Genomic DNA, 24,633 nt, shown 5'->3' with positions numbered 1-24,633 from the left:
TTGTTTATCAGAACTAAATCATACTTAAAATAAAATAAAATTTTAGAAGTATATTTACTGTGATTATTTCAAGAAATCCTAATAAAAAATCTTAAAAAATAAATAATACAAACTAAAAAAATACCACATACCAACAGTGTTTTTATAGATTTTCTCCAAGAAACAACAAATACAGGATTCAAATTTTAGAGTAATGCTTAGCTCGAGATGATTTAGTTTGAACTGCATAAATTTCCTACTTTATATTCAATGCATAATATAAATTCTAGCTTACTATTAATTATTAAGAATTTAAAGTATACTTATTAATTAAGAGTAAGAAATGAGAATATATATTATAAATTATTAAGAATTATTAAGAATAATTAAGAATTAGGAGTATATATATATATATATATATATATATATATATATATATATATATATATATATATATATATATATATATATATTAGATACTACCCCTTGGTGATCAGTTAGTTTACCAGAATTAATGACTACTAAGAATTTCATTAAATATCTTTTTTGTAACGAGAATTTGAGGTTTGTTTCTGTTTGAAATCGATATGGGGATTGAATGATAAAAAAGTGTTCTATATTATTGAATTTTTCAAATGAATTTCATTTCTTTTGAAGACTATTTTAATGTTATTACAACGGCATAACTAGGGTGTTGCAGGCAGGATAAGTGCTCTAACTGCTGTAAAATTCAGGGGGGAATATAAAATTCAGAAATCAGTTGCGAATAAAAGAAAAAAACATTTAAACTCTTAAGACTCTTAATAATTCTTAAAAATCAACTCTTAAAAACTAACTCTTAATTAATAATTATTAAATTTCTTAATTAATAATTTAACTAAATTTCTTAATTAATAATTTAACTAAATTTCTTAATTAATAATCTAACTAAATATCTTAATTAATAATTTAACTAAATTTCTTAATTAATAATCTAACTAAATATCTCAATTAATAATTTAACTAAATTTCTTAATTAATAATCTAACTAAATATCTTAATTAATAATTTAATTTATAAAAACTGAAATCGCAACTCTTAAAAAATTAATATGTTTCAAATTTAGAATAAGAAAGCAAACTGCTTAACAGGAAGCTAACTCAAATTCAAAGCAGAAAAACTAATCCTCTATGTTACAGAGATCTGACGGTCAAAACCATATTCATGAAAAGAAAGGTTTGCTATTTTCAAATATTTGTGTATTGATTGAAAAGATATACTTGGCCATTATCGGACCGATTTATAAAAAGGAAAATAATAACTCCAAAGAATATTTCAGGAATTCTTGTGATATACATGAAGATAAAATGCTACAGCTTGTATATTTGTGCTGAGCGGATATCGATTTTTTCTGAAGTTTGGGACAGATAATTCAGAATATTCCCATTCTCAAAGGACAGAGTAAAGCAGAAAGTGAAAAAGTGATGAATTTCATTTATTAATAAGTTTTCACCCGTTGATTATTTTTCCTATGAATTCAATGACTTCTATGCATTTTAAGTTTTTAATACGAAATAATCAATAAATTGCTTACTTGTTAGATATTTTTTAATGTATTTAAGTTTTCATACAAGAAACTATTCGAATATCTTATTTCATCCTTTTTTAAATGGTTAAAGCAATAATGTATCAAATTTCGTCAGCAAATTTATATATTTTGCAAAAAAGACATTCCATTGTTGTAATAAAATCCCGGAAATTCATTAATACAATGCATCTTTTTAATCCTGGGTTTATTCTTTGATTGTTGACAGTAAAGTAGGACGATTTGGTAATTTTTTTTTTTCATTTTGATCTGATTTTTTAAAAATAAGATTTTATTAAAAATTTGCGTTAATTGAAGATTAGGTTTCAATTTGGAAGAAGGAAGGTAATTATATATTTTTTTACGGTTTGTACATTTTTAAGCATTTAAATTACTTCTTGTAATATAATTGAATGTATAAAATTAGTTTACAGCTTTTCAGATTGAAGTTTCGAATTGTATTAAATTTTTAATTAAATAAATAAATTCTCTTAGAAATAGCAAATTTATGAAATATATTCGACATGATAAAAAAACTTGAATGCTAAATGATATCACTTATTGCCATAATATATTTTATGCGTATATTTTGAGCTAGCAAACAAATTATTGGATTAGATGAAGTTTAATCATTTTCCATTTCAAATTAAAGCTGAAATTTAAGTCAGATAATAAATACAGAGAATGTGCTGGTGTATATCAGAATGAACAGAAATTATTTAAAAATTATGAAAAAAATATAATTTGTATACCTATCAAAATTTGAAATACGAAAATACTTTGATTGAGATATCTTTAAAATTAAATTGCATAAAATAAATTTTCAAATTTTGAGCATACATTATTTTAGGAGGACCAGCTGGTTTTAAAAAACCGTCTAGTATTATAACATTTATGCAAATATTTATTAACGCGAATTACATAGAATTACATATTAACGCGAATTATATAGAATTATATGAATAAATATTTCTAGATTCAATGTATGTTAGTAAATTATTCAAACAGATTATAATACTGATTATAAAAATAATTGTATAGCTATTGTAAAATGCAATCATTATTAATAAAAATATATTTAAAATAGTGAATGCATGATTATTTCATGAAACCTTTTAGAACGTTAACGACACATTGAAACAAATCCATTTCTGAATAACACAAGTTGTTTTTCTTCGTGTTCGATATCATAAACATACGATATTTTATATTATAAAATTATAATTGGCATGGAATGAAAATTTGTATATAAATTAATGATTTAGATGGTTACTAATAGCAGAAAAACTTGAATGACCGGACTGCAGCAACAGCAACACTGGCTGGAATTGTGGTTGAGTCCTAAGGGATATCACCGGCCAAGGTAAAACACTTCCCTGAGGAAGTATGTCCCGCCATCAATGGAAGGTACAAGACCTTCACCTTTTCGTGTACCTACAAGGATGACGAGAAAGAACCACCATACCAGAAGCTTCTTATTCTCCAATCCCCTTGATAATTACGAGGTGCTCCTTCGTGGGACTTAGATGGTTGCTAAAACTTTTTATTTTTTTTATTTTCTAGAGGTATTTAATTTTATATTTCATTAGATGATAATTTTGCTTTTTTTTTCCAAGGTAAAAGCATCTGTGGTAATTGATAAATTTGCTATTTAAAAATACTTAAATATTTACTTGGTAAATAATTAAATAATATGCAGTTATTGCCATTTAAATTAATTTCATACTTGATAACAGAGATAAATAGACTTAAATTAATATCATAATTTTAGAAAATAATTCTACTTAAATTTTTTTACCATCATATATAAGAGGCTAAACAATAATATCCTCAGATGCAAAAATTCGGTAAATTTTCATTTTATTTATTTATTAAAACTTCGTTCAACTGTTCTACTTTTTTTATGTAATGCTTTATATTTGGAATTTTCCTATTTATTTCTTTACATTTTTTTGTAACAATTAGTGTTTTGAGTTTATCGAAAATGAAAGAATTCCAATAAATAAATTAAATTGATTGATATTACGTAATTAATGGAATTAATTCAATTAGCAAATAATCTGGTCGTAAAAGTGACACGATTAAAAAATGTTTCATAAATTGTTATTTATATTTACAAAATTATTGTTTTAATCTTAGCGTTCTCTGGTGTATAATCGTAAGTGCCTGGAATATGCAAATTACATTTTAAAGAATGGGGTGCTACTATTTATGCATTTGACATGGGCTCCATTTTATGTAAATACGTCTCTGCATAAGGGTCGTCATAAATATAGTAATTCATCTGAACGATAAAAGTAGTATCATCAACTGACTTTGTTCCGCTAACTTAATAGACTCATTTGACTTTTCAAAGACAAAAATTCTAGCAGGCTTTATTTGTCTAAAAAAAATTAAAAATGTAATGAATTTGTAAATGAATATTCCAATTGAATCAAGAAAATCAAACCGTGGAGCCTATTGGAAAAAAATTCCGCAACTGATGGCATGTAAAGTGCTGAATATGAGATTGCTTTAAATTACGTAATTACAGGGAACATGAGCTACTTAAAGTAACATAATGTACCGAAAATGCTGTTTGGGTTCTCAGATCGCTGTTCTGAAAATTAAGGAATTCATATTATTTATAACCTTATAATTTTACCTTTGAACTCACTGGTCAACCATGGTCCTTCTATTTCCCTTTCCATAAAAAGAAATTCTCTTTCAGCGTTTTAAATTCTATCAAATAAGTTTGCTTTTTATTTAATCAAAAAATACCTGCTATAAAAATATTCAAACAAGCAAATACGTTTTGCTTGGTTTGTCATAACAGCAAATCATGGAAGTTGCTTTAAAATTTAGTTTTCATTTTACATTTTGCACTCTTTATTAGATAAATATCTTATTTTAAAGCTAATCGAAAGTACTTGAAGAATAATCTCGTGATTCTGATAAGTGATTAATTGATAAGGATGACCTTGTTCAATAAACCCCATCCTACAGATTGAAACACCACACCAATGAAAAGATATTTAAACACTGATAGCTTATTTAATTTGTCTAATGTCCCATAAAAGCCAGTATTTGATAGAAACTGCCCTAAAAGCCACGATTCGAGATCTGCTTATAACCTTTCATGCCACAACGATTGTTAATATAGACTTTAAAATGTTTAATAAATTCCTTTAATAATTAGATTTATTTATATTTCTCATTTCTACGCTTTATTTATTATGTCTTCGAGGTATTTTTTAGTAATGAGAAATTTCTGTCGAATATTTAAGAGATTTTTTTTCTAATAAGAGAAAAATATTTATGATATTCTTTTATCTTCAATCAAGTTTGAAATAGTTCGGAATTTTCTGCTTGGTTCGAAACCAAATTAAGCGTTTTATTCTTACATGTAGTTTCCTCATTCGCCTTCGAATTTTGACTATTATTTTCGTTCTCTGCTCCTGATTTTTTTCGTATCAAAAATTTTTGAAAATAATTGTTGAAGAGAATTCGCACAGAAATCAGCAGGAGTAGTTTCCCGAAAATTTTCTTGCATATTCTCTAATAAAGGTGTTATCCTAGAGAAGACAAATTATTGACCTTTGACGTGAATTTAGGATTTTTATTAAATCAATCGCGTGATGCCTGGCGAATTTTTCGGCGATTAATCGCTCGCATGCAGTTAATAGTATCCGAAAATCGAGTTTGGTTTTAGATGTATATTACCCAACCAATTGAAACAAAAGTTTAACACAAAACTACATTTGCAGTCACAAAATACCAAACCAAACGTGATATTTAAGTCATTGAGTTTTTGAATTATAACTTTTACATGTTTCTGAAAGGACAGACCGATAGACGACCAACTCCTTATTCGATTTGACTCAATATTGGATAGACTACAGATGTTAAATCTGTGTACCGAATTTTATCAATCTAGCTCTCTTCACATTATAGCTATTGTGTTAATTTTCATTCGAAAAATGGAAATACAGTCTTTATCTGAACGAAGTTTGCTGAAAATTTGACAGAAATCTACAAATTTGATGCTAACATAGTATCCAAATATATAGAGTTTAGAGTTTTTGAGTTATCTTTGTTACAGACAAATGGACAGACATTTTTCTAAAATACGTTTTCCGAACTCAAAGAGGTCTAAAACGAGGAGATTTGTCAAAATCTCGAGTTTCAATTTTTCTGATGATTATAATACTTTCTCTATACTTCGAATGGTTAAGGTAAAAAACAGAAATAGTACATTTTAATTCATAATGGGTGAAGAATATAAATTTAAATTCTACGAAAGTTATTTTTTTGAGCTCTTTTCAAATTATGAAACATGAGTTTATTTTGTAATATTAATATATATGATGAATAGATAGGAAAGAAATTTCATGTAAAAACCATAAACATAGACAAATAAAAATAAAAACTTAAATACCAAAAAACATTTTTAAAGATTTTAATAGGCATTGTTATTTCGAATGGCTTAAAAATATTACCATCCATAATTACTTTGATACACTAATTTCTGAAGATAAATTTGAAGTAAACAATGATTGTCTTTCAGCACTTTTTCTCTAATCAAACAAAGATAATGCAAAAACATTTATCAATTCTTTTGGTTTAAACAAAAGAGATGTCGCGAAATATCAGTAAAATCTTTTACATGAATTATCTAAAGATGTACTGCAACACACTCAAAAAATGAATAGATATTTTAAAGAACGTTAGAACTGATACCGCGGAATTACGTTACCAAATCACTAACTCATTTTCGTCGTTTCTAGATTTCAGCTCTTTCGAAATAACAAATGTTTCAACAAGAAATGTGAAGTGCAATTCTATTTAAAAATCAAAGTGCTTTAATTCTATAATGGCGGTTAGAGAGATTTCGTATAATTATATACTTATCATTTAACGGCGCGGAAAAAATGTTCCGTTGTTAAAAAAATAAATAATAGTTAAACAATAGAGAATCAAATTAAAAAAAGGGAATTTAAATTTTCCAAATTTAAAATTAATATGAATTTTGTTTACATATAATTTTTTTGAAATTCATCATCATATTTTGCCCTATATGTGGTAAATTAAAAAAAAATCTTGCATAAAGTGCTTAAAAATTCATGGACGTTTAAAGAGCGCCAGAGTCTTCAAAAAGTGCAAATGACTTGGTTAAAATACAAATATACTTGAAAGGAAACGTACGATCTGATATTTAACATTTCCCAACCTCTCTCTATCTTATTTTTGATAGTAAGACTGCTTTATTTTTGAATAATCTTATAATCTTTACTATATTACCCACAATTATTTTTATAAGTAAATACATTTTAATAATAAAGTCAGTAGCTTAAGTTAGATCAAAATCCAAATGACTCGAATTAATTTAACAATGTTTGCACAGTTTATTTTAGATTTTTACAACCTATTTTGTTTTTAGTTAATTATATACAATGCATGAAAAGACAGTGCTTTATATTGTGAAAAATTTCGAACTGAATGAATTCGAAATAAAAAGAGGGAGGGGGGACTGTCTGTTAAGACGATAATTTGAATATGCTTTTGGCTAAGCAAGATGAAAATTGATATAGAGTAACTGGATCATATTTGTAGATTTCTAAAGAGCATCTATTCACAGGGGGTCTGTTTATCTAGCTGTCGTAGAATAAGTGAATAGGATATCTACAAAATACCAGCATTTGAAGTTTTCTTGTTCCAATAAAGGTCTTATTACTTCCCCCCTCCCCCGGCATAAAATTATGCACTTTGAGATTAGAGTCACGAATGCCTCATATGGCATTGGCAAGCAATAGTTCCGAAATATTTTTCATTTCGAATCTTTGGCGAGCATTTAGCATTTTTATTTACTCTATCGTGGAGTTGAGAAGCTTTAGGAAAGGTAATTGGCTTTCGCCTCTCCTCTGGATACAGATATGAAGTAGGGTGGCTATTCTCTACCGAATGAGGGGACGTGCTTTTCACGTTAAGCGACGTCCCAACAACCTGTGGCCTTACAGTTGAGCCACGCGTTCCTCCCTTGCGGTTTTCTGGGGTTTGTTGGTATTGGCGATAAGCGAGGATCGAACTCGGAACCTTATGGTTCGTAGCCGAGAAACATAACCACAAGACAAAAAAAATTTCTCGCGCCTTGTAGCTGTTATCTGGCTTATAAAGCGTCACCACATTACTCCCTCTCCAGTGCGTCGGAGGTGAGACGAACGATATTTTGTCCTGTTTTTGCTGTTATTAGTGGTGATATTGGCTGTTGCGCCTTATCCATTTTTTTATTACCTGATTATTTATCAGCTTCATTTATTTTTTGGCTGATTATTTATCAGCTTCATCTTTATTTTATTTATTTCTGGTAAAGGGTACCACAACAGTTGTATGAAGGTTGCGTATTTTTTTTCATCGAGTCCACAATGCTGCTATTGGCGGTATCCTTAAGAAAAGATAAATAGACTGAACATTGCCATTTGTAAGATTGCCGGTTTCGGGAATGAAATCGGTCACGTATGATTGCCGAATTATCGGTCAACACTCAATTCTACAAGCTCTTCAACCTTCACGCATCTGTTGTGGCACCCTTTACCAGAAATAAATAAAATAAAAATGAAGCTGATAAATAATCAGCCAAAAAAAATGAAGCTGATAAATAATCAGCCAATAAATAAATGAAGCTGATAAATAATCAGCTAATAAAAAAAATGGATAAGGCGCTACAGCCAATATATCACCACTAATAACAGCAAAAACAGGACAAAATATCGTTCGTCTCACCTCCGACGCACTGGAGGAGGAGTAATGTGGTGATGCTTTATAAGCCAGATAATAGCTATGAGACATGAGAAATTTCTTTTGTCGTGTGGTCATTTTACTCGGCTACGAACCATAAGGTTGCGAGTTCGATCCTCGCCTATCGCTTATAACCAATCGCAACAGGTTCTTTGATGCCTCGGTAAACTAGACAGGCATCAAACAACCCCAGAAAACCGCAAGAGGGGGAAAGTGTGCACCGCCTGAAGATTCAAGGGTCGTGAGAACGTCGCTTTAGGGGTACGGTCCTTAGGACTCAATCTTAAGCCGCGGTCCAACGGCCGGATGATCTTCACAGATGTGGTCATAAAACTGTCACCCTTCCTTCGTGGTTCCACCCCCGCCTGTGGCAGCGGACCCACGACCAGAGAAATCTTCAGACAGCACGCGTTCCCCTTTCGACCGCTCAAAACCCTCAGTTTCTTTGACTCCCTTCCCCCCCATAGCCCAAACAAATTTTCCGGTTCTTTGATGTTTATCCATCTACCGACATTTTGCGGGAAGCTACAGGCGTACCACGGGCGAAGGGGGAGTGTGGTCCCCCAGTGGGTTGGATGTCAGATTTATGACCAAATCCGTGAGGTGGCAGGTCGTTGGACCGCCGCTTTAACTCTCATCAAAGCTGTCGCGGCTTCTGGTCATTCAGAATTTTCCGAGTGCCTCAGGTTGGATCGGAGTAGTTAGCTATGATTACTTTATTATATATATATATATATATATATATATATATATATATATATATATATATATATATATATATATATATATATATATATATATATATATATATATATATATATATATATATATATATATATATATATATATATATATATATATATATATATATATATATATATATATATATATATATATATATATATATATATATATATATATATGTGTGTGTGTGTGTGTGTGTGTGTGTGTGTGTGTAAGCTTTATTTTATGTGAAGCAGAATGCAGGTTCGAAGACAGTGAAGAGACATTTTACATTTTTAAATTCATTTTAATCCATCCCAGGAAGGCAATTTATTTATAAGCAGGTGCGGACAGAACACGTCCACAGCAGCGTGGAACAAAAGCAGAAGTAAGGAAGGGACGAAACAAATGATCACTAGTCTTATATAACATGGGATTTTCGGCCACATGTCAATTCAATACTCGTGTTGACCTTGGCAAGGGCAACTGATGGCGCAGTAATTTTTACACAGCTTCAGTTGAATTAAAAAGTGGAATGAGATCAGGAAATAAGAAAATACTTTAGAATGACTTTGACATGGGCTTAATTAGGCAAGAATTTAGGAAATTAATTTGGATTAAATTATATATATATATAAATTATGCTTCTCTTATAAATTTTGGTCTGAACTGGATAAAAAAAAATCTTCCAAAATGCGTATTTCGTTTTCTTTACTACATTACGAAGTAGTACATAACTCAAATGCGGGGATCTGAAAATAAAATTCCGAGGAAGTGTGGCGTTCATGGCTGTGCTCAATATCCACACTTTTATGTGGGATTAATATTTATTTTAAGGAATGCGCGAGAAAGTTTTGGGCTGATTACTCCTGCTTGTTTACAATGACAGTACTTATCGCAAATGGAATGGTTGAATAAGATTTTAGTGTAAAGCAACAAAGAAAACAAACATTAGGACAATTGAGAAAGAAAATCTGAATGTTTTTGTTGTTTTTTTTCAATAATCTTGGTCATGATTTTTTAAGAGAGCACATTTATGGCAAATGCATAAACACACATATATAGGAAAGACGAATAAAAGATCACACAACATATTTATAGGCACACATCTAGAACTACAAGAGCACGGAGGGAGGAAGAGTTTGGGTGATTGGAATGAGGGTGGATGGATGCATTATCATATATGGGTGTTAATCCACATAAAGATACTGCAGCAAAATATAGTTATATCCCTCCCTATTAAACTTTTATTAGTACAAGAATTGTATCAGGCCATAAGTGAAAGCAAAAAATTAATTAGTACATTAAACCCACAAGAGAAAGGTAAAAAAAAGTAAAAGCGATCCCCACGCGACTGAATGGCAGGCAGTTCGATATGGCGTCAGGTAGAATATATTTCAGATATATGTATGACATCATGCATTTTTACTGAATGGAATAATATGTTGATAGATCATTAATGCTCTTCATCTGAAAGATTTTGTGATGCATTTTATCTAAAAAACTTACAACACTTTTACAAAAAGATTTTCTTTTATATAATAAAAATGTAGTTAAAAGCGACTTTATAGTATTTATCGAAAAACGTATTTTTAACTTTATAAGAGATCTTCGGCATCTGTAGAAGGCACCGGGCAGAATATTTTAACTTAAAAAAAAAAAAAAACATCCTACGGCTTCGCTAGCAGCGGAAGCGTGAACTTAGTAGCTTCGCTAGCACAATCAACATAAGGACTGTGTGGGTAACAGATATAGTACATAACCAAAAGAAAAGAAAGAACGGAGAAAGAAGGAACATTTTTCATACAAAATTTCAAACAAACATCCTTTTCCCAACTTCATCAACTCGTAAAAAATATATTCCACTCACCCTTCATCCATTCTGCAGGTTCGAAATACTGTCTTCCATCCCATTTACCCGACATCCATTCTTGCACAATTGCCGACATAACAAGTTATGAAGGGAACCAACAGTTAGAACACCAAAAGAATTACGAGAACTGCGAAGAATCCCATTGCAGCTGTCTTTAAAAGTGCAGAGAATGCAGACGATTTCGCCAATTAAGAATTCAGACGATTTTTTAAAGCGCATACTGACAATTAAAAATTGCAAAAGAATAAATATTTTCTGTTCGTATTTACATTAAAAAGAAAGAAAGAAAGAAGAAAATAACTTTTAATTATAAGCTTAACTTTCTTTATTTAATAAACTTTTAACTCTAATAAAGAACAAAATTAAAATCTTTAATCGATATTTTTTTTAAATATTTTTAATTTAACATTTTTCATAATATAGTTGTAGTTCATGCACAACTCAACCATTGCAAAAAGTAGTAAAATAAACAGCAGTAGGGTTGCTAGAAGAGCGTGCCGATGGGTTGCCATATTGGCGACGACAAACTCAGGGGCACACTATTCTTTACTTCATCCAAGAAACAATGTAGGGTTAACGCGCGTATTGTTTAGGTATTCAGAAGACTAGTAGCCGAAGTTTTTGTGTTACTAGAAAGGAATAAACAAATCGGAAATCATTAGCATTGCCACAAACGGTATGTCTAAATATAGAAAGAATGAAGAATATTGTTTTAAAACTCATTTGCTGTTAGTGTTAAAGTTTTACGTTTTTCTTTTTTGTCTCTATTTCACCGTTAATATCCAATATAAAAATTTACTATGACGTAATAATAATTTTCATTAAATATTTCAAACAATACTGGTAAAACGAACCTGAAATGTCATGGGTCAGATGACTCTCTATCTACCAATAACAAAGCGAATAACACGCAATGTTTACATAAAAGTTTTTTACATAATAGATAGATAGTTTTTAATTGTATAGTTAAATAAACACAATAATTTTAATTGTTTATTTGTATAAACATTGTAAATTTTTATTCAAAATTTTATGCAATTTTAAATATTTAATTTCATATTTCAATCCTTTAAAAATAACTACTCTTTGATTAAAATATCTAAAACTTTTGAGAATTGAAATTGCATCTATTGAAGTCTCCCCATTAGTATTTCCTTTGCGAATTGCGTACCTTTTGTAATGGCATTTTAAATCATTTTTTTTTCGAAACAATACTTAGTAGATAATTTTTATCTTTTTCATTTTTTTATCTTATTAAATGGAAAAAAAAATTCATACTCATTTTATATTTCTTAGAAAATTTAAATCGAATATACTTTTGTTTTTCCATTTCTCAGAACTTTTTTTAAGAAAAAAGTATGGATTTTCATACAATTATTTAACTAAATTTTGAAATGTGTTTAAATAATTTATATTTAATAAAATGTAGCATGTTTTGATATATAAAATAGTTCTTAAGCACTGGAAAGTCGTGAAATATCACAAAGTAAATCAATCAGATTTGCTGATGAAATCGCTTAAGTTTACTCCAGTTTAGCAAAAGTTTTTAGATAAAAAAAAGTTCTCAAAACGACTATCAATAGCCTATGTATACTCAAGAAATACTATGTAGGGAAACTCTGCATAAATTAGGTATGCGTATAATTCAACCCATTACGTAGAATAATATCCTGCGAGATAGTTAAGGTAAGAATCTATGTCTAAAAAAATGTAGAATTTCACCGTCTAGACTTATTTACATTCTAATATACGAAGTATAGAAAAAGTATAGTAATCGGCAACATATTCGATCGCCAGATTTTGACGAATCTCCACGCCACTCAAAAACGCTTTGAGTTAGACGGTTGATATTTAGTATATGGTCTTTACACCAAATTTGCAGACTTGAGTCAAATTTTGAGTCAAATTTGTTCAGAGGAAATCCGTTGGTCCAGATGTTCAAATATTACAAAACGAAGAGAGCTAGAATAGATAAGATTTCGTAGACAGGTTTAACATCTATAATGTGGACATCTGCCATTCTTTAAGAAAAAGCAAATAAAGGGTTGACTGTCTGTTGGTCTTGTACTTTCAGAAACATGTTGTTAACGATGTAATTTAAAAATGAAATTATTGAAATATATCAAATTAAATATGATATTTTGTAACTGCAAGTGCCGTTTTGTGTCAAAAGTTTTGTTCCAATCGGTTGAGAAAAACGTGTCTAAAGCAAAAATTCGATTTTCAGATTCTATTAATGGCATGCCAGGGATTAATCGCCAAAAAACTCGCCATCACACGGTCGATTCAGAAAAATTCTAAATTCGCGCCAAAAGTTAATATTTTGTAACTATTGTACGCCAGTATCATGCAAGGCGTTTTCTGGCATGAATAATTTATTAGAGAGTATGCGAGAAAGTTTTTGGAAAAACCACTACCGCTGGTGTTTTTTTTAAATTTAAAATTTGCTTACAATGAATATTCGTTATCGCTGTTGGCTTCATTATTTTTTGCTCCTTCCGGAAGTCTTAGTCTATATAGAAGCTATTATGTATAGATTTTCTTGCTATTAATATGTACATACTATGATTTCAATTTCTTCTATGGAGACGGTATTTTGGGAAGGAACAAACACTTAATGATACTCACATTAATAATAAATAATTTCTGAAAATAAATTTATGTGTAGAGGTTTCTGTACTTTTATCAAACTTTTAACATGAAAATCCAAACTATGTAAATTCCATAAAACGTTTTTCATTATGTATAGAATGCAATGTTTCATTAGACCTATAGCTACCAAATCTGGTATAGAAATATTTCTTTGGTGGTATATGCTCACTAAGATTATTATTCTCTATAGTTTTTATAAATTTTTAAAATTTTTTATTGCACTTTAATTAATTAAAAATTAATCGAAATTGTAACATTTTTTCCTTACTAACTTTGGTACATGTTATAAACAATTTTTATACAAATTTGAATTAAAAAAAAAGTTTTTCAAGGATATCTCTTTATTTCCGTGGTATTTTTTCTGTCATTTAATAAATTTTTTCCCAAAATTAATTTTAAACATATCTCACAATGTCTTTTATTATTGATATGAAGTTCAAACACTTTTATTGTTTCATCAAATCTTTTACTCTCGTCCTTTTTCCCGTTATGCTAAAAATGATTTCTCCAGCTGCTAATAATTCCAAAGCACAAAGTTTCAATTTCGCTTTTGTTAACGTAATAAGGTTTTTATGTTGGTAAATGCGGGTACGGATGCTTCAGTTAATGCAATCAAACCAGTTGAAGGCAATATGAACAAACCTGGAATATCATCATGCTATAACTATGGGAACTTGATCTTCGGTTCTCTTTCTTTTTTTTTTTTCTTTTTTTGTATTTCTAGACATATGTAATATATTTTGCTATGTTCTGTAATATAGTTATATGTGTTTTGTTATACCTGGAGTTTATAAAGAAGCTACCCCGATATAAACAACTGTGGTTTAACTTTTGTGCCTAATAGAGACGTGAAGTTCAACAGATTCTTTTCGGAAAGGTAAGTGTTTGGTTCTAGGCACCATCTGGCGATGCAAAGTATCACAATGATTGAAGTGGGTCAAGTAGAAAATTTGTGAAACAGAATAAAATGCTTTGCTGTCTGTTGTTTCTCTGCAGTTATTAGTTGTTTATTATTTTCTTCTTCTATTTAACGCCGGTGATTTTTGTGCTATAGATATCGTTTTAAAGCTATTTATTGTTCCTTATTATGGGGGACGCACTCCAATATTAAAAAGATGGTGTTATCGTTTTAAAATTTTATCAGTGTAATCATAACTTTTAAGAGTTTAATTTTATTTTTCACATGATTCTTGAGCGCATATCTCAAAATAATTTGAACCAAAATTTTATTTCGTTCTTGTGAATGGCATGAAAGTTGCGGTTTCATATATTGGGATAGTTCTTTCATAATCACTTCATATATTTCAGATACAGTATAATAATATATCTTTTTTATGTATGTTCATTTTCTTAGAATATAAAGACACTTTCGAATTTAGGCACTTTTGCGGCTATCTAGACCCATCTTCTTTTAGTAAATTAATCAATTTGTTAGATTAATTTTTTATTATTTGATTAACTTTGTGAAAAAGTATTTTTTTTTCTATTTTGACTAAATTGTCCGGAATCCGCGTTTTTACATAATAGCATTGAGATATTACATAATAATATTGACACAGACTTTTGATATTTATAAATATTCTAATAACTATAAACAATTATATTGAATCTAATTTATTGTATTAGTAAAACGTTAATGTAATGGTAATATTTTATAATTCACAAAATAGAATTTTTAAAACTTATTTATGAAAAGCTTAATTAGGAAAATAAAGTTCTATAATTGACTTTCACAGCTTAGTGACTGCAAAGCTATATAGTGTGCTTGGGCATAAATCCGTCATCGTATATAAGGAAGAAGTATAACGATAACATATATCATGTGTTATATAAGTTATTATGTTATATAAGTTATAAGTTATGTGTTAAATAAATTATTAAACTTTTAAATAATATTTCTATAATGATTTAAAAATTTAAATATTTAACAGCTCAATAAAAATTAAAGAAAGAAATACTGACTGATTCTGTTTTGATATTGGCAAATAATTTATATATATATATATATATATATATATATATATATATATATATATATATATATATATATATAGGCACTTTTGCGGCTATCTAGACCCATCTTCTTTTAGTAAATTAATCAATTTGTTAGATTAATTTTTTATTATTTGATTAACTTTGTGAAAAAGTATTTTTTTTTCTATTTTGACTAAATTGTCCGGAATCCGCGTTTTTACATAATAGCATTGAGATATTACATAATAATATTGACACAGACTTTTGATATTTATAAATATTCTAATAACTATAAACAATTATATTGAATCTAATTTATTGTATTAGTAAAACGTTAATGTAATGGTAATATTTTATAATTCACAAAATAGAATTTTTAAAACTTATTTATGAAAAGCTTAATTAGGAAAATAAAGTTCTATAATTGACTTTCACAGCTTAGTGACTGCAAAGCTATATAGTGTGCTTGGGCATAAATCCGTCATCGTATATAAGGAAGAAGTATAACGATAACATATATCATGTGTTATATAAGTTATTATGTTATATAAGTTATAAGTTATGTGTTAAATAAGTTATTAAACTTTTAAATAATATTTCTATAATGATTTAAAAATTTAAATATTTAACAGCTCAATAAAAATTAAAGAAAGAAATACTGACTGATTCTGTTTTGATATTGGCAAATAATTTATATATATATATATATATATATATATATATATATATATATATATATATATATATATATATATATATATATATATATATATATATAGGCACTTTTGCGGCTATCTAGACCCATCTTCTTTTAGTAAATTAATCAATTTGTTAGATTAATTTTTTATTATTTGATTAACTTTGTGAAAAAGTATTTTTTTTTCTATTTTGACTAAATTGTCCGGAATCCGCGTTTTTACATAATAGCATTGAGATATTACATAATAATATTGACACAGACTTTTGATATTTATAAATATTCTAATAACTATAAACAATTATATTGAATCTAATTTATTGTATTAGTAAAACGTTAATGTAATGGTAATATTTTATAATTCACAAAATAGAATTTTTAAAACTTATTTATGAAAAGCTTAATTAGGAAAATAAAGTTCTATAATTGACTTTCACAGCTTAGTGACTGCAAAGCTATATAGTGTGCTTGGGCATAAATCCGTCATCGTATATAAGGAAGAAGTATAACGATAACATATATCATGTGTTATATAAGTTATTATGTTATATAAGTTATAAGTTATGTGTTAAATAAGTTATTAAACTTTTAAATAATATTTCTATAATGATTTAAAAATTTAAATATTTAACAGCTCAATAAAAATTAAAGAAAGAAATACTGACTGATTCTGTTTTGATATTGGCAAATAATTTATATATATATATATATATATATATATATATATATATATATATATATATATATATATATATATATATATATATATATATATATATATATATATATATATATATATATATATATATATATATATATATATATATATATATATATATATATATATATATATATATATATAAAGAAATAAACAAGTAATTCAAGGAAACCATTGAAGTAAATGGAAATTGTTTGTTTTGGAAACTATTCAATTTTTCTTTATCACTGATTTCGAAACCAATTGAGTAAAATTTTGTTATATAAAATGTAGCAAATATCATAAGTGTAGTTGAGTTACAATATTTCATAGGATTCATTTAATTACAAATTTATTCAAAATACATGTCTGACATGTTAAGATTAACACTGAAAAAATACATAAAAATGAGAAAACTGGAATTTATAAAAGAGTAATAATCTAAAACTTTCATATTTCATTTGAATTAAATAATTAATGAAAAATACATATAAAGTAGCAACATTTAAAAATTTGTGGTTTTTTTAAACAAATAAAAACAATAATTCCGGTATATTAAAACGAAAGTCGAAAACAGACTTATAAAAACTAAAAATTCATTTCCAGGAAATACTGAAAGGCACTTTACCTCAATGGCCTTGACCTTGATTTCCATAAGCATTCTGAGTCTTCTTTGCATAAAAAAAAGTGAATGGATGGATATGCAAACGAGTAAGCAAAAAGGTAAAAATAAGCTTTTCGAATGAAATAAACAAATAAAAAACTCGGAACGGACTTGGGCACCTTAGAGCATTATCTTCTACTTCTGATAAGTACCGAATTAATTACTTATCAGTTGGTGAGGGATCGTTGGCAGAAAAAAAATCGAGCAAAAACAAACCGATTTACAGCTGATTGATGAAGCCCGACTTCTGATTATTACTCAGCGAGCACTATATTGGGCAGAGAGCCATCTCTTCCCATTTTGTAAATGGCATTATGGAATCACGTGAGAATTAAAACTCCTCCTTTCCACTACACGTAGAAATTTTTTTTTTTTCTCCTCTGTGATCCTAAGAACTGGTTATCAGATTTGGCGATAAAGCGCCTCATGAAGTATTTCCTCGATAAGAAATCTTTCTTCTGAGGAATTCCCTTCCTTAAATGAATTAGTCCATGTGTTCCTCAGAATACATCGCTGTCTTAGGAAGTGTTTGCTTCTTCATAGGAGCGCTCTGAGATATTGTATTTCAGAATTTCTACCTACGTTTTTAATTCAGTTTCATAGGTCGTATCATTTTACCAGAATATTTAACCTAATTAAAATTTTAAAACATTATTCATATAATTTCTTTTAAGGTCTTCAAATTCCGTGATGAATTAGTGACGATTTAACTTTTCCCTTCGATTTTTGTAATGTCTTCAAGCACGCTTACATATCAGTGTTGGTCATTTTTCGTATAACGTAAGCAAATGTTCTGTTCGAGTATTTAAAAGGAGTGAAAACATCATCATCACTGTTTTGATTAGCTTTACTTTCAAATTCGAGTTTAAATTATTTGAAATACGAATTAATGCATCCAATTCTGTTGAAGGTGTTTCTCAATTAAATGTTTTCATAATAGTTGTTAATATTGATTAATTAACTATTTTTAATATTTGATTAACTATTTCAATTTGATAGTTAATCATAATATTTGTTACTTAAAAACTACTTGTATAGAGATCAAAATGTAAACAATAAAAATATCTGGTTTAAAATGTTGAAGAGAGAAGGTGAGAGGGGGGTGGGGTTATAAGCCCTCGAAACTTGTATTGCCTGAGCATACCAACTGGGATTATTTAAATTCAGATTTTACTTCATAGTAAGATAGGCATATGAAGAGTTTAAAATTCGTTCATTTTCGAAATTGAATAATTTGAATAGTTACATTAACATGGCCTATTAAATCTAAATGAAGATTATTAATAGATACTTGGCAATTGCATCACGTATACAAGGTTGTATTTCGAGGTTATGTTAAAATCAAAGCCCTTTAACATAACCTCGGAAGAAGAAATCGCAAATTTCCAGTCCCTTCAAAAAATCTTTCCACTGACGTCGAAGCATATCAAGAATAAGATCTCAAAAGGTGTGGTAACATGATTTTAGATCTCATTAAATATAGCTGGAAATAATGCCATGCATTCAGAGTCCTTTATTCAATTTCTATAGAAGAAATCACGAATTGTAATAGCTAGAAACTTGCAGAGTCACTTAAAAAGGACATGTCAACACCACGTCGGCTATTTTCAATTCTGATGTTGTGATACAATAAAACTTTTCGTTAAGTTTGCTGCTTACTTTAGTATTGAGAATACGTGTCTCCTATTTCTTGAGAGTCACGTGAAAAAAAATGAAAGCATGGAAATAGAATATCAATGTTCGTATATCCATTTCTTTACCTCAGATTAAAAAGAGAAATTAATATTTTTAAGTTATAACATTTCAAAACTTTACGATTATTTTATAATTAATCTATATTTGACTTATACGGTAAGAATGACACCAAAAAATAAACGTAACTTCTTTTCCATACTGCTACCTCCCCCCCCCCCGGTTGTAAAACAAAAGGAAAATATGATAAAATGGCCTAAGAAACTGTACACTCTTTGCAATTATGATAACAGATTACCTGGATAGAATTCCCGTTTTGTCAAATTTAATCATCAATTCTGATAAACATAATTAAAATAAAGGCATCTTATAATTCTCAAAATCCTTTTTTTCTTGCACATCATAAGAAATGCATAATTTTAGTTTTTGGTCTTTTTTAAATTAGCATTTGATGCATTTTAATTTCTTTTTTTTGTTTATCTTAACTTTGGCTTGCACTATTTTCAGTTTATGAGAGCTAATATGCATAAGAACTGTTTTCTGACTTATTCTCTTGTTGGAGATAATTGACCTATTTAGTAAAATAGATATAGATTTCACGTAACATTTAGAATTTAAATATACATCTAGAATATTAAATCCAAAAACATTTGAGCGGTAAACATAACTAACAAATCAATAGTTAAAGGAAAAATTACAAATATTTACTAGTAAGGTTGATGGTTTTAAAATTTTTTATTCGTATGTTACGTTTTATCTAGTAATTATTAGTAAAATTCAAACTAGAGATTAGCTTAGTTATTCATAAATAATTTTCAATTTTAGGAAACATTTAATTTATAAAGCTATAATTATTATATGGAAATTTGATTTGCGTAGTAATTATTTTGAATTTTGTTTCATTATTTGAATATTATGAATCATGTTTATTTAATTTATTTTGAATCAAATGTGTCGGATAGTTTAAATTTTTATAAATTTATTTAGTAAAATATCTTATTGAGAGAAGTTACTTTAAAGATATTTATCCTCAATTCAACCACTCTGGGGAAATTTTATGTACTCAAGGGTTAAACCAAGCACAAAAACACAAAAAAAATCGATATCTCCAAAAAACAAACAAAGCAAACAAATATTGTAGTGAATCATCTATCTTTCGTATTTTCTTACTGTTTCAATAAAAAAAGTCTCTAATTCAGTTGCATTTCAGGAACAAGCTTTTATAAAGGCAGTTCATGTGACGCCACATTTATTACATCATCTTAGCCTCAGTGCATGCTTTCTGATTCTGAAAAGTGAGGTCACATTCTTTTTCCTTTCATAATTAAATTTTCTCGACGTATTTCACTTGTATGACATATGGATTGCTGTCATTACAGATCTTTATATATTTTGGAGTAACGTATTTTGGTGAGAATTATCGTTTTCAAGAATTTTTTTAAGACATACACTTTAATATATATTTATATCTTTCTGGATGTATAAATAGGAATTGCTAAACTCTCAAGTTAGAAGATGAAAATTACGGAATAATAAATACTTATTTTCTGTTGATCGAATCCATGAAATAACTGAAGTCCCGAAGTTCATATTAGATTATTTGTACAAACATGCAGAAAATCCTTTCATCAAATGCAATAGTTTAATCTATCCTCTAATACTTGATTTCATTTCTTTATTTCTCAATGTTTTAGAATAAACACGCCGTGACAAATTAAAAAGTAAAAATAATTTCCCTGGGAAATTTTATTTTCTGCATTAATTTCTTTAAGTTGATCACGACAGCCTGATTACCACGAGATACAACGGAGATGGAATAAATAAAGTACTGTATTGAGAGTTTCCCCACATTAGTTCTATCGTTTTTCAGTTTCAAATTTTATTGCCGTAAGTGTCATATATCATAATTTTCTTATTTAATATTACTAATAATGCTTCGGAGTTTCTTTTTAGCTGTATGAATTGAAAAGTTTGATGAATAGTTGAGCTTTTAATGAACGTTGAATGAAAGGTAAATAAGAAAAAAAATGAAAATCTTTATTCCCTGATTCATTTTTTCCCACATACAAATATGTTTATTCAGCTTTTTTGATATTCCAGACCTTATTTATTTCAAGCAGTATATATAAGTATTTATTTCAAGCAGTATATATAAGTATATTTGAAATATCGCGAAGGGGAAAATTTGTTTACTTGATTAACTTTGGCTTAATTAAGCAGCAATATTTACTGTTATTGTCTCATTTGTTATTCAGTTTGCATCTCAGGTGTATCCCACCAATTATTGCGATACAAAAAGGTTTATATAATGTTATAAAGCGAATTTATATGGTACAAAATTCAGCAATTATGTATTGTTCGGGAGTCATATAACGAGTTAAACCATAACATTTTAAATAAAATTGGTTTAATATATTTACATGCAATTACTTATCCAGAGTTTCACTTGAATGTAATAATAATTGTTTATATACATGAATATTTCTAATCTAATTACATTAACTCTTGGGATATTTTCCAAATTCTCTGATAAGTTTCATCTTCTGTAATTATGATGCTATCTTGCAAGTTGAATAAATGATATTGCCTCTTATTTTTGAAATATGCTGTACACAGATTTATTAAAATACATACAATTATCATTTATATACGAAAATTTAGATGAAAGAATGTTGTTAACCTAACAAAATCTATTTTGGAATTTTACATCTTCAACATATATTTAACATAGTGAGTATAATATAATTCATTGCCTGAAATGAAATACTTAACTTTTCTAAACAAAAAAAAATTAAAAAGAAACACCTAGTCATAATATTAATTGTAATATAATAAATATCTAGAAATAAAAAAATGTGATGTACATTTTGTTTTTTATATTAATGCGATTAAAAATTTGATATTATTTTTTATAAATTTTATTAATCAACAAAATGAGTCACAAGTCTCTCTATACCAATAGTGAAAGTGGTAAGTAATCTCTTTTCGTTTTCAGGGTTTCGTTTTTAGTTAATAATTGAAAGGAGATACTAATAACCAGCGAAGAAAGTATTGAAATAATTATATTGGTTAGAAGTGTTACCTTTCGTCGTTTAGAATACCGCATACCAATGCAATGTGCAAAACGTAGATATACGTGATAAACTGTGACAAATCTGATCTGGATAAACCAAAGGCGGCAACAGACGTGTTTGCATCGCCAACGGAACCTGATCCTGAATTTCTTAATAACTTGTTCTACACATGTAGAAATATTATCCAAAGGTAAGATTGTTAAAATATTATCTTTATTTGTATGGGTTTTGGCTTTTTAAACCTGTACATATTATTCATTTCAATAATCTGTAAAATGTTCTCTTATTATACGAGAGTAGAACTGAAAAATCGTTTTTTAAAGCATATATATTACTATTTCCTTTGAATTGGGTTGGATAATTAACAAGTTATAAAATATTTGTTATCAAGGAACAATACTGTATAAAGGCAGAGTCTGAGAAACATACAAAGTAAATCCTCATACAAATCATTCAAAACGACGCTCCCCAGAAAGCAAACCATTTTCTGAAGAGGTACAATCCATCAGTAAAAGAAGTGTCAATGTTTCCCTCGTCTTTCTGCAGTATTCTGTTCTATAATCTAGAATCACTATGTAGAGCTTTTATTTTGTCATTCGATGTTTTATTAAAGGTTTCTATAAAGTATATGCTGATGAAGAAGTCTAGGGAAAATGACAAGAAGACATGAATTGCTGTTACTTTTTCTTCTTATCCAATAACATCTTTTTTTAAATTTAATACATGTTGGTTGAATTTTCACATGAAAGTTTTATTATTTATGAGTAACAATTGCTGGATGGACCAAAAAACCAATTTTTGAATTGGTATGAGTATTTATATGAGCATGAATTGGTGCCCATTGAGAATACTTTACCATTTTTTAACACATGATAAAAATAAAAGTTTTGTAAATATCAATACATTTCGGTCTTAATATAAAAATGATCTAATTTTGATAAAAATAGAATGTCTATATTTTTTATGAGAAAATATCGTTGACATAGTTGAGATCATCAATTTAAACTCACAGATGATATTTACACATTTTTAGAATGTTTTCCATAAAAAAGTTTTTTAAAAAACAAATATTTTGGGAAAAAAATTGCAATAACAGTTTGATTTCTAAAATGAGAATTATCATCGATTATTTTTAAATTTATTCTTCATGTTGCATATGAACAAGCTGTGGATTGAAGAAAATATTTTTGCAATTTTATAAAAGAAATATTCCTATTCCATAATTCAAACACATTGTGAAAAGAGTGGTATTAAAATTTATAAGCTCAAAAACGACCAATATTCTTAACTGGGAAGGGAAAAAAAGCTCATCAATTATTATCGTTAAATAGAAAGGAGATTCCAATATATATATATATATATATATATATATATATATATATATATATATATATATATATATATATATATAACTATTTCTAATGTTAAATCTCTGATATCAAGGGAAGATCCTCCGATGTGGAAACTGAATTCAAAATCTTTGATACATCTGTAGCCACAATAAAGGAAATAATAAATAAATATTTACAACTTAAAAATGCTAGAACACATGTGTTCATATGTCGGGGCACGTGGCTCAACGCAGAACACTTTTTAAAACTTCATATGAAATTTTTGAACAGAAATAAATGGAAATACATTGCGATCATTGATGAAACATTTTTTTACTTAAACTATTGAAAAATATATAGGTCAATTTACTATTGAAAACGGAGGAAAAAAATACACAAGCCTGGTTCCGTCAATGCGAAGGAAGTTTTAGTAAAGGATCCACGATTGCAGCAGAATTCTCCTACAATGGGAAATTAAAAATCCGAAGAACGAGAAAAAAATATTAAAATCAACTCGATGTACTGTCCAGGAAATATTTTTGCAGCCCATCCATTCTTTATTCAAATGATTTTCAAAGAGTGAAACACCTAAACTAGACTAAGCTATAAGTCATACTTCGAGAATTACCATTGCATTCCACTTGGAAAAAAAACGACTGATACCGATGTTTCATATATAAATTTTCAACACATTTCTACAAAATCTTCCGAGGTTCACCTTAACACGTTCAACTATAAACTATGTTGCCTTTGGTCTGTTGAAAAAAACTCTTTCTAAAAGCAAACCCACCACCATAGATGGATTTTGAAAAGTAGTAAAAGAGGAATAGAAATAAATACCCTCAGAAATGTTACAAATAATCCTTCTATCATGGAAATCACAATGCAGACTTATGGACCAGGAAAAAGGCTATTAAATAGAATATTTAAAAAGTAGTT

At 28.1% G+C, this 24,633-nt stretch overlaps 1 protein-coding gene across 1 annotated transcript in view; it reads right to left on the bottom strand.

Annotated features, from left to right (window-relative positions):
• The window catches only part of LOC129981159 (Krueppel-like factor 7), a 73,973-nt gene extending 56,129 nt beyond the window's left edge, over window positions 1-17,844 (bottom strand). The window contains exon 1 of the mRNA XM_056091870.1: window positions 17,562-17,844. The gene's annotated coding sequence lies outside the window, so the exon portion shown is untranslated. The remainder of the gene's footprint in view (window positions 1-17,561) is intronic.
• Between the last annotated feature and the right edge of the window lie 6,789 nt (window positions 17,845-24,633).

This window comes from Argiope bruennichi, chromosome 8, assembly GCF_947563725.1.
Source record: "Argiope bruennichi chromosome 8, qqArgBrue1.1, whole genome shotgun sequence".
Lineage (NCBI taxonomy): Eukaryota > Metazoa > Arthropoda > Arachnida > Araneae > Araneidae > Argiope > Argiope bruennichi.
Note: the sequence above shows the minus strand (reverse complement) of the source record. Positions and strands in the feature narration are given on the sequence as shown.